This window comes from Vanellus vanellus (assembly GCF_965231255.1).
Source record: "Vanellus vanellus genome assembly, chromosome: 2".
Lineage (NCBI taxonomy): Eukaryota > Metazoa > Chordata > Aves > Charadriiformes > Charadriidae > Vanellus > Vanellus vanellus.
Window position 1 is genome coordinate 62,128,188 of NC_138906.1, and position 14,153 is coordinate 62,142,340.

Consider the following 14,153-nt stretch of genomic DNA (forward strand, 5'->3'; position numbering starts at 1 on the left):
GATGAGCCACAAAATGGGGCACATGATCCCCTTCCCCCTCCCCCTCCCCAGCATGTCTCCATCTAGGATCTGGCTCCATGATATTTCTCCGGGAGCCTCGCTGCGCACCATCACAGCAGAGGGAAACAGACATTTCACCAACACGCGCGTTTCCAATACATAAAACCCCTGCTATCCATGTAAAAACCGAGCCTCATTTTACCCAATTGAATACATCCAGGCATTCATGCTGCACCCAGCCGAGAAAAGGGCATTTACCTCTTTGCTAGGTGGCTATTAATATGCAGTAAAATTATAGCTGTACAACGCCAAATGTAATTGCCATAGATCATTTAGAGCAGATCCAGCAATTCAGCTGCTGGAAATGCATGCTCTGTGAATAACCATGCATCTGGTACAATGCCCTCTACTACAATAACCTGAAAGGAGACAGAAGCGTCTGGTACTAGCTGCAATTAGTAATCCTAGAGATGAAAAATAAACAGTCAATAAGTACAAAGCAGCAAGGTCCTATGAAATATAGTGATCATTTCTGTCTACGGTGATACAAATAACCCAACTCCCACAGACGGACAATTCTTATTTAAAATATACAGTTAAAAATGCATTCCTTTCACTATGCACTTTCAGAAAGTCCTCCTTACAAAAGACAGTTTGCCACAATTAACGAATGTAGAAGAAATCGTGTACCAGTCAAACACAGACAAACATACAGAGGGCGGGGGGGGGGGGGGGGGGGGGGAACGTTTGCCTAGAGCAGGTATTATCCTGGCACCCCTGGTATCCCTCTTTCCCCTCAGAAGCGAACACCTGCTTTTACCAGGGACTGCTGACTGGAATTGGACTGGAAGAATACAGCGAGCAATGAACCACAACGGGGTGTGCATTAGCAGGCTCCTGGTGCACGCCTCAAGTGATCAGAGGCATTCAGCCCAGCGCACCAAAACCTGTTCTGCTAATGCACCTCCTGATGTGGCTTCCTCCTAGGATGGTCGCGTGTGGCTCCATCGACTTGTAATTTCATTACTTAACATATCCCCACACTGTGTGCTACAAGTTGCATCTGAAAGTGAAAAGACCGGCAGAAAGGCTCTAAATGGCACTACACTGAAGCGTGCTACAGCTGGCAACGGGGGAAGGACCGGTTCTTTGCTTTTGAAGTGTTTCTTTCAGCCATCTCCACTGTGGACCAAAGTTCATTTTCCAAAGTGGTTATCAAAACTATTTTGAAAATGTGCTGAAATGCCCTAGACCTCACCTGGCTGCTGCACGTCACCCATTCCCAACCAAGCAGGCTTCCCGACTGAGGGAGAGAACACCGGCTGCGTGGGGACATTGAAGCGGTACTCACTCGTGCCTTCGCTAGACAGCCTGCAGCTTACCTGCCTGAGTAGGAAATGTTTCAAAACCTTACCCTAGTCACTAGACACAATGAACATGTAAAACAGCCACGTGTCCACAGCTTGTCTCCCACCGTTGGGATACTGGAGTGTCTTCAGAGTGGGAAGCATCGAAGCTGTACGACAGATCTGTAAGTAGATAAAAATTCATCCAAGCTGTAGCCCTGGCAGTTCTCTCCACTCTCTCCTGTGTGGCAGGATGCGCTTGGGGCAAGTTACCAACTGCTAAAAGGTGCCCGCTAGATCAGCAACAAAGGAAATACCCCAGTATCATGCAAGCTAGTATTTCAGCTCAGAATGGTGAGCAGCATCAAACACAGCATGTGCAAAGAGGTGAAATTGCTTCCCTTTGTTGAGAAGTCATCTCAGACCTTCACGGTCAGATAGGAACCTAACGGAACATGCATCCCACATCCCCTCTTCAGGACTTTTCTTTGCAGAAAGAAAAATTGCAATCATTGCACATTCACAATCTATCTAAGAGGTGGGGAACTATGGCAATGGTTTGCTGCCGCCTGTGCTGATTTGTAACTATGCACAAGGATAACTGTCCATTTAAGCCTCATGGAAGACAGCTGTGTGTTTAAGCAGAGGCAGAATTTGATAAACTCTTCAGACCTCTGATACCTTTTTCTGTCTGTTGCATAGCCAGACTTTGGGGGTAGTCAGAAAAAAAAAAAAAAGACACAAGACCTACTTCTCCAAATACTTTCTTGAATAAAGCTTTTAATTAACCCCCAGCACATGCCTTCTAGGACTCTGGTCTTGCAAAGTGCCTTTGTGCAATAGGGCCACCCTACAGCAGTGAAGCATCCATGCACTATACGTACACAAAATTCAAATAGGCAGCACCAAACTCTTAAGCTCAAGGTATTGTCGAAACATGACAACAGGTTATATTACTTGCTCCCTGCGCGCACACTTTCTAACGGTGTTATCTCAATTTCCCTTGAAATCAAGAAAACCTTAGTGGGCTCTCAAAAAAATGACATCAAGTTGCACGTATGTGATGTCAGACAAACAATACAGAGCTTCATGCAGTTCTGCAATCACGGGAGATTCCTGCAGTGTTACTTAATACATTAGTAAAAGCTTGCATGACTGGTTGCACATTTCTTCTGCCTCTAGTCACTTTTCAGTGAAACAAAACTAGCATATAAAGTCTATTGTGTTTTGGAGTTATGGAATGATTCAGATTGAGGCATAACAGTGTGATAAGCTAACTGTTGATGTATTTTGTCATAATCTTCTGTAAAAGAGATCAGTCATAGGGTGGGTTTTTTTTATTTTTTACATTTTTTTCCATTTTTAAGTCCTACGTGTTACAAACAAATTAATCATGCGTAATTTGCAGATGGACTTAAAAATACTGCACTTCTATTTAAAATGGCACTTTACATTATGTAAATATAGCCAAATTGCTGTAGTTTCAAACACTTCTCATGAAGAGCTAAAATATTTATTCCAGCTACAACATCACCAGTAAAGTAAAATTAACCAAGCAATTTGCGTACAGCTTGTACTGGTAGCTCAGATTTGATAAAACATGAAGCTTTATGCTATTCCCACTGAAGTCAGTGAGAATTTTTCAATGGACTTCATTAGGATTAATATCAGGTACCTGAATCTAAGACCCTGCCTTTGGAAGAAGATCAATGAACAACCCTTTAAAAATATAATCTGTTGCTAGCGGGGCTGAGGAAGGTATTTTTTTCCCCGCTAAAAGCAAAGCATCATTTCTTTGTGTTTGACATTTCAAATCCCCTCTTAGCTTCTTTTAGAAATCCCAAAGTGTTTGATGTGCCATATCTGTGTATCTTGAAAAGGATATTCTAGTGTGGAGTTCCTCACCCCACAAAAAAAAGTCATCCGATCCCCCCTAAGACCAGAAACTGCAGTTCCTGCTCAGCTGTGACTCTCAAAAGAAAATGAGCAGGAATTTGAAATCTAGCTTTGACAGTTAGCGTTGATGCAAATTGTCTCTCCTGTTGTAGCCTTTTCCTTAATTTATGGTTATAGGCAGGAGGACTGGGGGACTTTCGGGTCACAGCGTTGGAGGGAACTGTTTCATGGGCTAAAGGGTAGCTGGCAGCTCAAAAAGGATGATCCAAAGTAAGCCAAATGCCTCACAGAGGGCTCATCCCAGTCGCCTTCTGACTCAAGTCGTGTTGCAGACAGCATTCACAGAGCTGTGACAGGTTGAGAAATTCAGGCAGTGGGCAGCTCTCAGTTGCTCTGGACAGATGCACATCTCTGATGTAGGAACTTAGCATCGTGGTGTTTTTTATAATATATATGTGCAGCATGCACGTTAGGGCAAAGAACACAAACAGTGGTGAGTAAGAGGAAGAGCAGTAAGAAAAGAGAGTCAGCAAGAATGTTGTGAGCTGTGGTGTTAGGGTAGGCCAGAGAGAAAATAGTGAGAAAAAGAGGAGGGAGGGTCCCAGGTTGGTTATCCCGAGATCTGTGATTCATTGCGGGAAATGTGCACTACCTACACATATTGGAGTACTGCAGGGAAGAAATCAGGCAGAGGAAATTCCAAAGTCTTTCAATAGGATTTATGAGCTTTAATAATCCAACGGCTCAGGGTCGCCTAAAAGCCGGGGAACTGCTTGGCTCACAAGTATGAGTGGCTCTAAGGAGACATATGACAAACACAGCATCTGCAGGAGGCTAGTTACAGTCCTCGACATAGGAACCATAAGAATCACAAACTTCACTAACACAAAGCAGTTTCCCGTCAAGATGACACCAAGGAAAGCATTTATTGCAGCCCTTTGTCTAAAGCAACATATAAAAGCATGGCTTTCCTCCCAGCACACCTAGAGAGCAGACAAGCTTTGGTGACAATTTTCAGCTTCCACGATAAGATATGGGTAGTACAGGCTTTCAAATGTACATGGTGCCCCTCTCTCTGCTAAACCATCACTAGATCTACACCTGTCCTTAAGGTACTACACCTGTCCTTAAGGTACCCCGGCAGAAGGGAAGCCAGGGGACTAGTCCACTTCTTGGGCGAGCAAGTGGATCTAGGAAATGACAGAGAGGGGAAAAAAGAAAAAAACAATGTCCAGAGGAATCCCTCCTTACCTTCTAGAAATCCTGTCATAGCAATATTAAGAATAGCAGTAAACCACTGTTATGGAGTTGTAGGCTTTGTTTAGCGCTCAAGAGCAACCCCAGTATATGTTAAAGACGACCATCATCCCAGCCATAAGTAGGCAGAGAACAATCATACAGACTGTGAGGTATTTCAATTCAGCTATTTAATTTGTGTAGTGAGGAGTCTGTGTCTTGGTAATGTTCAGCATGTCTCCATTTTGGTTTTTGGTCAGGGCACATAGATGCAACCCAATACATTAAGTAAGCCGTGCCACCGTGTAAATCAGATACCATATGAAAACTTAGAGACTGAAGTTGGTAAATGATTTGGAGGTGAAGAAAAGAAGACCTGCCAATCATCTCCTGTAACCCAGGATCAACTTACCAACTGCCAGTTTCTCCCTTTGAAATTCCCCTCAACATGTTGCCCTCTTAACTTTTGCTTCTAGAAACATCTAGCCTTCTCCAAAATGCATGTTTTGAACGTAACAGATTAAGAGAAGACTTCCATTGACATCAGGCCCATATCTACCTTGCAGCTATTTTTTACAAATAACTTGATACCATACTAGCATGTTGATAGTCTTCAAACACATACCATTTTCAGGGTTTTTGTTTGTTTGTTTGTTGTTTGGTTGGGTTTTTTTTTTGTTTGTTTGTTTGTTTGTTTGTTTGTTTAAGATTAATGTTTAACTTCACCCATCAGAACCTCTAGAAGGGATCCTGGCCACAGCATCTGTGTAAGTCAGATGTGTTGTTTTCCTGTAGCCCACCCTACCTCACTGCAGTATGCTCTGGGGCTCACACTGGCCAGAGAAGCCACAACACTGGCCTCCAATAAGCAGAACACGGACATATATTAACCCTGGGACTTCAAGCTTTCATGCTGCCCACAATGCCTAAATGTTGACTTGTGTTTGAACGATAATATAGAGGAATCCAATAAGGACCTCCCAGGGAGAGTGGCACTGGCCTTGACTTCTAGACAGCTGCTCCCACCTCAGACCTCCTGTAGATGCAACTGCAAGGCTGGGTTGGTGGTTCAGGACCATAAATATGAAGTGATGGTGTTCAGTACATCACTATAAATAGGCTCAGAAATTATTGCTCCTGTAGGATCCCCAATCCAAAGTCTATTTGTAGAAGAAGGTTGGGCTTTATCTTTGCTAAGGTCACTCCCACTCAATTTCATAGAGATATTGTCTGAGTCTAAACACGGTAAAAACAGTATAATGGCTTCAAGATGTGGCCGCCAATACTGTAGATAGTCACATTTTAAACACAGTTGTACTGGGAATAATTAAAAGAGGAGCTTACAAAAAAAAGTCTTACCTAAACAGGGATGAACGTGCTGTAATCTATGCACAAATTGGGGTATAAATGTTCAAATTGCACTAAAGGTAAAGAAAAGAAAGGCTGGTTCTCATTCTGTAAAACTGTGACTGCCTGTGCTTATCCTCCCCTCCCCCAACCTCCAGCTTTATTAACCTGTTCAGTTAGAGAGGCAGCAAACAACAAACATTGGTCATCAACGCTGCTCAAGAGGAGATGAGGAGACCCTCCACAATAGAGGGTGTTAAGACCGTGACATAATTTGCTGGCAGATCAGTTCCCCTCCAACCCATGTGAGATGAAGTAGTTGCCCCCTTTAAGGCTGCATCGTGCTTTATGTGCAAAAACAACGTGCAGATGTGCCAAAGAACAGGAACAACCTGAAGAAAACCAAACCAAAACAAAGCAAAAAACCCCAACCTGGCCAAATCATGCTTTCCAAAACCAGCCCTTTACAAAGTACTGGAGGCAATATATCTGACAGCCTCTTTTTACATCTTATGTATCATCAAGTTAGGGTTTTTTTATGCTCAATAACAATGACCAGAAAAGGCACAGACATAATCGTAATTTAGCATAGTCACTGTGACTCTACTTTAAACCGTCCTACCCCAAAACCCCAACAGTAGTGGCAGCCCTACAGTAAGCAGAGAATAATTCCTGCTATGCGTCATTTGAAAACCATCCCAGGTTCGCTCAGTGGTGATAAAACTCGCAAAAATGTGGCCTTTGTCATGCGATTGAGGAGTCTCAGGGGTTTTTCAAGGAGCTAAGGGTTAAAATCCTACCGAGGTGATCATTTGATAAGGCATGGGGATTGCTATGTTGCGCTGGCCCAATGGGCTTTTTACTCCCCTGTCTGCCTGCCGTTGCAACCTTAGAGCATGTCCTGTACCTGTGAGCAGAGCACACTGCTTTCCAGCACACCCTCACCTCTCTAGTTTCACTCATTTGGGACCACTGCTCATTTCCTAAGACTCTTCACAGGACATAGCATCAATTTTGCAATATGCAGTGTTTCTCTTGAACATTTTAGAATCAACTTCTGTGTTGGCTAGTGGGCTGCAGAAAAGAGACAGTAAAGAATGAATGACTGCTTATGTAAAAATTAGGTCTATTCAACACAAAGTGATGGGGGCAGTACGAAACCCCATAATGCTGTACTTCATGGACAGAACGCAAAGACAGATACTTAAGCTTCCAACACTTAGAGGTCTTGGACCTTTCAGGTCTTAGAGTCTTAAGTATAGTTATTTCTCAGTCACTGCCCTTAAAATAATACAGTTCCCCCAAATTTTCTCCAGCTGCCTTCTTTTTGTTTCGCCTTGCCTTATCCGCTAGACATATTTAAATTTTCCTTTGTTTGGAATCTACATTTTTTCACGCCCTAAAATTATAGCCTTCGCAATGTGCAATACTGTAGAAAGTCCCTTCATTGAAAGAGCAGAACATGGTACAATTTTAGCATCATATAATTTCCCGCATAATTGTTAAATAATTTTCTTCCTTTTCTCCCTCCCCCTCTCTTCTTCTTCTTTTTTTTTTTATTTTTAAAGGAAAGAAAGATTCAAAGAGCATATCCAGAGAGAGAGAGACATACAGAAAACTTAACAGCTTCATAATACCATGCCACACCACATCTCATCCCTACTGCAACAACGATCTTGCACCAATGACAAGACTTTCCTTATCCCATGCTTCGGTCACTCAGCATTGGACTCTGTACTCTGCAAGGCACTATTGGTTCACAAATGCAAACCTCCATGTGTGTTTGTGACATTGTATTCCCAAATACCACATCGTAAAAATATTAAAATAAAACTGTTCATAACATTTTCCTGTGCACCATCTGGGCCCTGCAAGAAAGCTGACATTATCTGTCAAACTAAAGATAACCACATTTTCTCTCTTTTGTATCGTTAATGTTTGTCATCGCAAATTTCACTTTAATGCTCCAATTACATTATGACATTCTTACAAACTGAATGGCACTAATGACTTTCATTATTATTTACACACTTCCTTAATTATAAGGCTCTCCCTTTCATTCACAACATGTTCTCCCTCATAACACTCACTCTGATATAAAGCTAATGAATTTTAAACTTTCTATTACATAAAAGCTCATGATTAATTACCCAGCTTCCCAATCTCTTTATGATACACAATACAGGGCTCTCCTGCAGTGATGCAGCAAAGGGGGAGAAGCATGGAACTTTTATCCCCTCCTCAGTGAAAGCAAATAGAGAGATAAATAGAGTATCTTTCTCTTTAAAGCAGCATATGCAAATTTAATTGAAAACAAATATACATCAAACCATTCCTCAGGAGAAATCTAAATCTTTCTATATTAGCAGCATGTAGTAAACAGGATAATAATGCCTATTATTATCATCTTTAATTTTTCATGACAACAATTTTTTAATCTAGTTCAAGCAAATGAGACAGTAGAAGTAAAAACACATGGCTTTTACATAAGACATCTTAGTGTTGTATGCTGTATCACCAAGATCAACTATTTATGTGGTTTTAATTATTCAAAATACCGGACTCCTCCACTGATAAAAAAGACAAGACAAAAAAGCCCAAGGTTGCGCCACACCAGATGAAGGGCAGTCATGACAAATATAAATTACTGCACTTCAGACTGACAAAGGTAATACAATAAACCAGAGCCTAGAAGACTTTGAAAGACGTTGTGGGGGCACTGAACAGCCTAGCAATGAAATTCAGAGCTCAGTATATAAGCACCGATACAGGCTGCAATCTGCACAAGCTGTAGATGTCTCAGTGCCTGCGCTGCCAGCAGAAATTGGATTCATGCAGCCAAATGTACGTTTACAGATAGCCATGGGAGAAAAAAAAATGAGTTAATTAAAATTATGGCTACTCTTACCCCATTTGCTGGCTAGTAAACTTGACCTTAAGATTACGGGGAACCTGTGCATATAAAAAATTTATTTCCTGCCGTTCCAAGGGAAGTTCCCTTTTATGCCTCTTCCCTGTTAGTAAAGCAGGAGCCAATATCTATGCAAATATATACATAATCCAAATAGGGATATAGTCCCAAATGGGACAAAAGCATATCCTGTCATGACTGAATCACTGGATAGCCAGCTATGAACGACATACCTGCTTAAACCAAGCATGGGACAGCTAGAAAGATGAGATTCATTTGCCAGGGCCACTTACCTATGTGTCGCCTTTATATTAACCGATCTGCTGGTGGAACAGATAAGAAAAATGCCTTTGCTGTGAGAAAAGCCGTTTCTCTTTCAAATTTGGTTTGTTTTCATGTTAATACTATATGCTTTAAATTTCTAATCAGTTTCCAGTGTCACAGAAAACCCCAGGGGCTTCTTAATGAACTAATTCCCTGAAAGTTCAGTACAACACAACAATGCAGTGTAGCTCCTGCCTTGTGAAAATCCTGAGAAACGATATCCATACTTTGGTCTGCTTTTGAACACTTCTTGATGAGTGTGGCAACCATGTGGTCCTACAGAGCAAACAACTTAAAAAAAAATTTCTTAGGGCCTGATCCAAGGCCCACAGAGTAAACTACATGATCGTCCTATTAGCTTCAGTTAAGGTCTCATTCCAAGGCTGCTACTGATCAGCATTTCAGTTATGTGAATTATGAAACTCCCTAACATCAGAGAATGTTCTGTAGTTTAAAAAAAAAACAAACAAACAAACAACTTGAAGGAATTGAAAATCCGTCCTTCCATCTCTTTAATGCTGTCTTGCATGCTGTGTATCTTACAAAACATTAATAGGAGTATGTTATGAAGCAAAAATTATAAAACACTTCTATTATTTTTTTAAATCTGTAGCTAGAAGCCAGGCTTTAGAGGGCAGGCAGGCTCTTGGCAGAAATTTAACAAATAGCAGACATGGAAGAAAGAGAGAGATGCTGAAAGACAGTAGGTCTCAGAATAACATTACTTTTCTGATTCTAATAAAGTTCCTTTGCTCAGCATTCAAAAACTGGCAACTTCTGTGCTATTCCACCTTCAATCAACATTTGATTCAGGGATTCACCATTTGCCCTTAGATATTGTATAACTGCTCTGTGTAAATAGATAGAGTGCTCCTAAAATCCATTTTTCTCAGGATTCATCTGCTTTCTGTGGCTATTGCAGTTGTTCATCTTTTTTTGCTGACTCTAGGGTCAAGAGCACTGGACTAAGATATCTATAGGATATGTAAGTTTACATTCAAAGCCTCCTGACATTTTGGGCAGAGAGTATCAGGCTTTCACAAGGGGCCAGATTATACTCCTCAGTCACATTTACATACCCATCAAGAAATTTCAGAACAATCCTGTTGAGAGTCAGTTGAATGCACACGCACAAAACATCCTTTGAACAGTGTAAGAGATGTTCTATATGCTCTTGAAAGATTGGACCATGACCCTAACCTCTCTTTTATTTCTTGATGGTTTATGTTGCAGATAATCTTCCTTAAAATACAGTGAATAATGCACCACAGTAGCCATTAATCTTGATGATTGTTTCCACATAAAATAGTTTCTATCTTTAGACACATTCTTCTGGAAAGCCTATGTTATCCGGGAGTAATTGTACCCTAAAGAAAACCATGTAGTCCTTTGACTTCCTCATGTACTTGACTATTAGTAATATCACTTGCACGAAATAAATGAGACATCACAGAGCAAGACACAAACATAATAAAACAGTCAAGCTAATCTTTATACAAAGATACTAAAACAACTGGAGAAGGTTGATAATTATGTCAGAACAGGTAAAATTAGTCACAGTTTAGTAAGTGGCATGAGAGTTTGCAGTTACAATTTTATGGCTCATTCCTAATGCAGTCCAAACTTGTGATAAGTTTACAGCCCACAGGATCGACTGATTAATGTGACAATTAAAAGATAAATGTATTTTAATGACATATGGAATTATCCTTATGCTATGTAGCTTTCAACAATATTTTGTTTATTGTAATATTTGTTATGAAATTCTAGTTGTTAAGATAATTAAATGTGTTTGTATCACCACATTTCCCAAAAAGGGAGTTAGACTCAGGCCCTCTGAGATTCCTTATGAAGAAGAAAAGATTTATTAAACAATTTGAAAGAGAGATAAGCATGGTGAACAGGAGCCTTGTTTCAATCTGTAACTGTATTACATGGCCCTGTGATCCACTGGTTATATGAGCACGAGGCATGAAGCCCTCTCTCTATCTTGCCTTTTCTGTCAATGTTGGGAGAGCTTCACGGCTCGCAGAGGTAAATGATGGAGAAGGAAAGTGCTTCATAGGCATGGGGATAGGGCAGAGAGATGGGCGAGATGCCACTATGAAAAGTAATTAGTGGTGGTGGGGAGTAATCTGCCGAAGCTTGTTCTTACAATTGATTTTGTTGTTACACACTATATGAGATCTCCACAGCCAAAGAAAGATGAGCCATGCATCACCTGAGAAAGCTGCATGTGAAGCAACATCATTAAGCAGGAGCCAGGTCTTGACTTCAAATATCAGGGCTCTGATCCTGATTCTGTCTTTTGTTTAACGGAGAACTTTGAGCAATTCAACCCATCTCCCGGTGCCTTTGTTTATTCTTCACACCTATTTCTTCTGATCTTTCTTGTGGCTATTGTAATTCTCAGGAAAGGACTCTCCATCATTATGAGTTTACATAATGGCAGTCTGTAAAAATCTAACATCCGACATCCTAGTCTGAAAATAGTCTCATTGAAGACAATGGGAATTTTGCATTGATCTCAGCAGCAATCTCATTTGCCAATAATATCTGTATGTATTCTTTTGAAATGTTTGGTATTGATTAACACAATTTTTAAAAGCACAAACAGTAAATTATTCATTTTGATTTATAAAGTAGTTATAGTAAGTGTTTATCACAGGCAGAGTATTTTCATACAAATCGGAATACTTAGGAAATAAGCCAGAAAAACCCCAACAGATCAGCTTTACCCTGTGTTATAACAGTAATCACTTTCCTATAAACATAAACAAAACTGGGAACTTCTTTCCTGAAATGCCTAAGAAAAGAGGTGAGCCTTGCAGACCAAGAAAACCAGTGAACCCCATAAAAGATAGTGCCTTCACGGAGAATATCTTACTAATAGCTCCCCTGGATTAAAGGCACAAGCTCCTCTGACTGTTTATAATACAAGTATATTGAACAAATGGTACTAAATCTGCAGGAGTAAAATTAGAAAGCTCACCAATTTTTGATAGAACTGTGCATCACTTGGGGACCTGGATGAACTTGATTCGGGATAAATCGAGATAGACCCAGACATTTGGAAATGCCGCGAATAAGGTCCTTAAGTCATCATACCCTGCTATGGAGAAAAGCACACATTAGGGACATGAATTCTGAAAAAAAAAAAGTAGGTGCTGCAGTAAAATCTTAGCTGTGCAAGTGATTTCTTCTTGTGTCTATCATTCTTACTATTTGCACAATACTCGTAATTTTTGTGTCCTGCCTTTCTCCTACCAGGAGCTGGCAGCTTTTAAGACTGACTGCAGGGATGGGGCAGGCACCCAGCCTTGCATCCCTGAGCATCACAGCCAAAAGCGGTGTGCTCGTTTCCAAAACAGCAGCAGGGGAGTCGTAGCGTGGCCACCAGCGCAAGCATCACAAACCCCTAAATAGCAGAGCTCTTTCCTTTTAATGGCAGTGCCCAGCAATATTTTCAAGGGCAAGCATTTCTCCAGTGTCCCCCATAGGCCTTATGTCATCTTCTGCACACTCTTGGTCGTTTTGCCGATGCTCCTCAGCAAACATGATGATAGCTGGTAAAGCCATACATATCCACACATCCATTTGAGAAAATGGGCAGAATTAAAACCAGACAATGTTTCGATGCCAGTCTTCTCCACAACTTTTATTGAACACCTGTGAGAAAGGCGGCCAACGGCTGCCTCATGTCTAGAGCAAGAGGCCATGCTAAGAGTGCAAGAAAAATTAGATTTTCCAGTGATATTGGACTTCACTTACAAAGCATGAGGGTAACACACCTGGTTGGTCCTCAAGACTCACCATTTATGCTCTCTGCCTCTTCCCCATTGCTTCCATTACCCTTTAACTCTAAAAAATAAGCTCTTTCAGACTTTCTTTGCCTTTCCATTCCTCCGTGTTCCTGTCCTGTGTCCCATGCACTCTCCTTTTTTCCTTTTCCTTTTCCCTCTCTGCATATTCATGCCAGAGGGTATATCATGATGAGGTTCTCTAATCAATCGTCTGACTCATTGCCTTATGGCAGAATATTGCCATGGCTAATGACTAATATGACTGCAGGATTTCCAAATGTCATTTTATAAGATCTTACAGATTGTCTATTAACTATTTTTTAGCCTGACCAGGATTAGCTGAGTAGCAAAATAAAACAGTATGATTTAGCACAGTAAACTCATTTCTTCGCAGCTGATTTCTATTTATAGGTATAGCCTAAATAAAACAGTATAGGACAAAGTATTTCCAAACTGAGAAATGCACCATTTGTGAACAGCTTTTCCTATGATACTCAAAGTGTTCATTTGCACAGGGAATGACAAAAAAATACGGGTTGAAACTTTCTAATTCCTGAAAGATGGGAATTGATATTTACACTCATATTATGATTCATTATAAAAGAAGAAATGTGTGAAACTGCCAAGACAAACAAATACTGTTAGATGCATTTCATTTGTTGATTTTTATTTATGCACATGAAACACTTCTTCCACATTACCATTTTGTGATGAGCAAAGGATTAGCACAGCAAATTTTCTCTCTGCAACTGCTGTGTCGCTGCAACTGAAGGTAATATTTGCCTTCAGTTAAGTGCAATTATTCTATTATAGCAACTAAGTTTTATTTTAGATTGATGTGAAAGCAACATACTTACTTTGAATAATAAGAATTATTCACACTGGTAAGGAATTATCACAAAAAGCAGTAAGAGTAATCACAAGGAGAACTGTAGACGATTTTAAAGTCTCACTATCTACAGAGGATGCTTTGCTGCAATCCTAACGATGCCTAAACACATCCAGTATTATTTACAAACACATACGTTAGTTCTGTCCTTCTTTTCTTGCCACACTCATGTATACGGCATGGAATTACAGACACTCTGACCCTTTTGCCTTTTCAAATTCCTGGCATGAACAAAGAACTCGCTAATCACAGAATTTTGGTACTTCCTCTGGGCAATCAGCTTTTACACTCCTACAGTTTGGCCCTTCCTGAAAATACAATAACATTCGACCAGTTCTCTTGCATAAAACTAATTTCAGCATTGACAAATTGCCCAGATATCCATTTATAAATACTTACTG

General features: G+C 40.5%; 1 protein-coding gene across 8 annotated transcripts in view; it reads right to left on the bottom strand.

Moving 5' to 3' along the window:
* ARPP21 (cAMP regulated phosphoprotein 21) overlaps positions 1–14,153 on the bottom strand; it is a 206,583-nt gene that overhangs the window by 147,611 nt on the left and 44,819 nt on the right. The gene's annotated exons all lie outside the window — the stretch shown is intronic.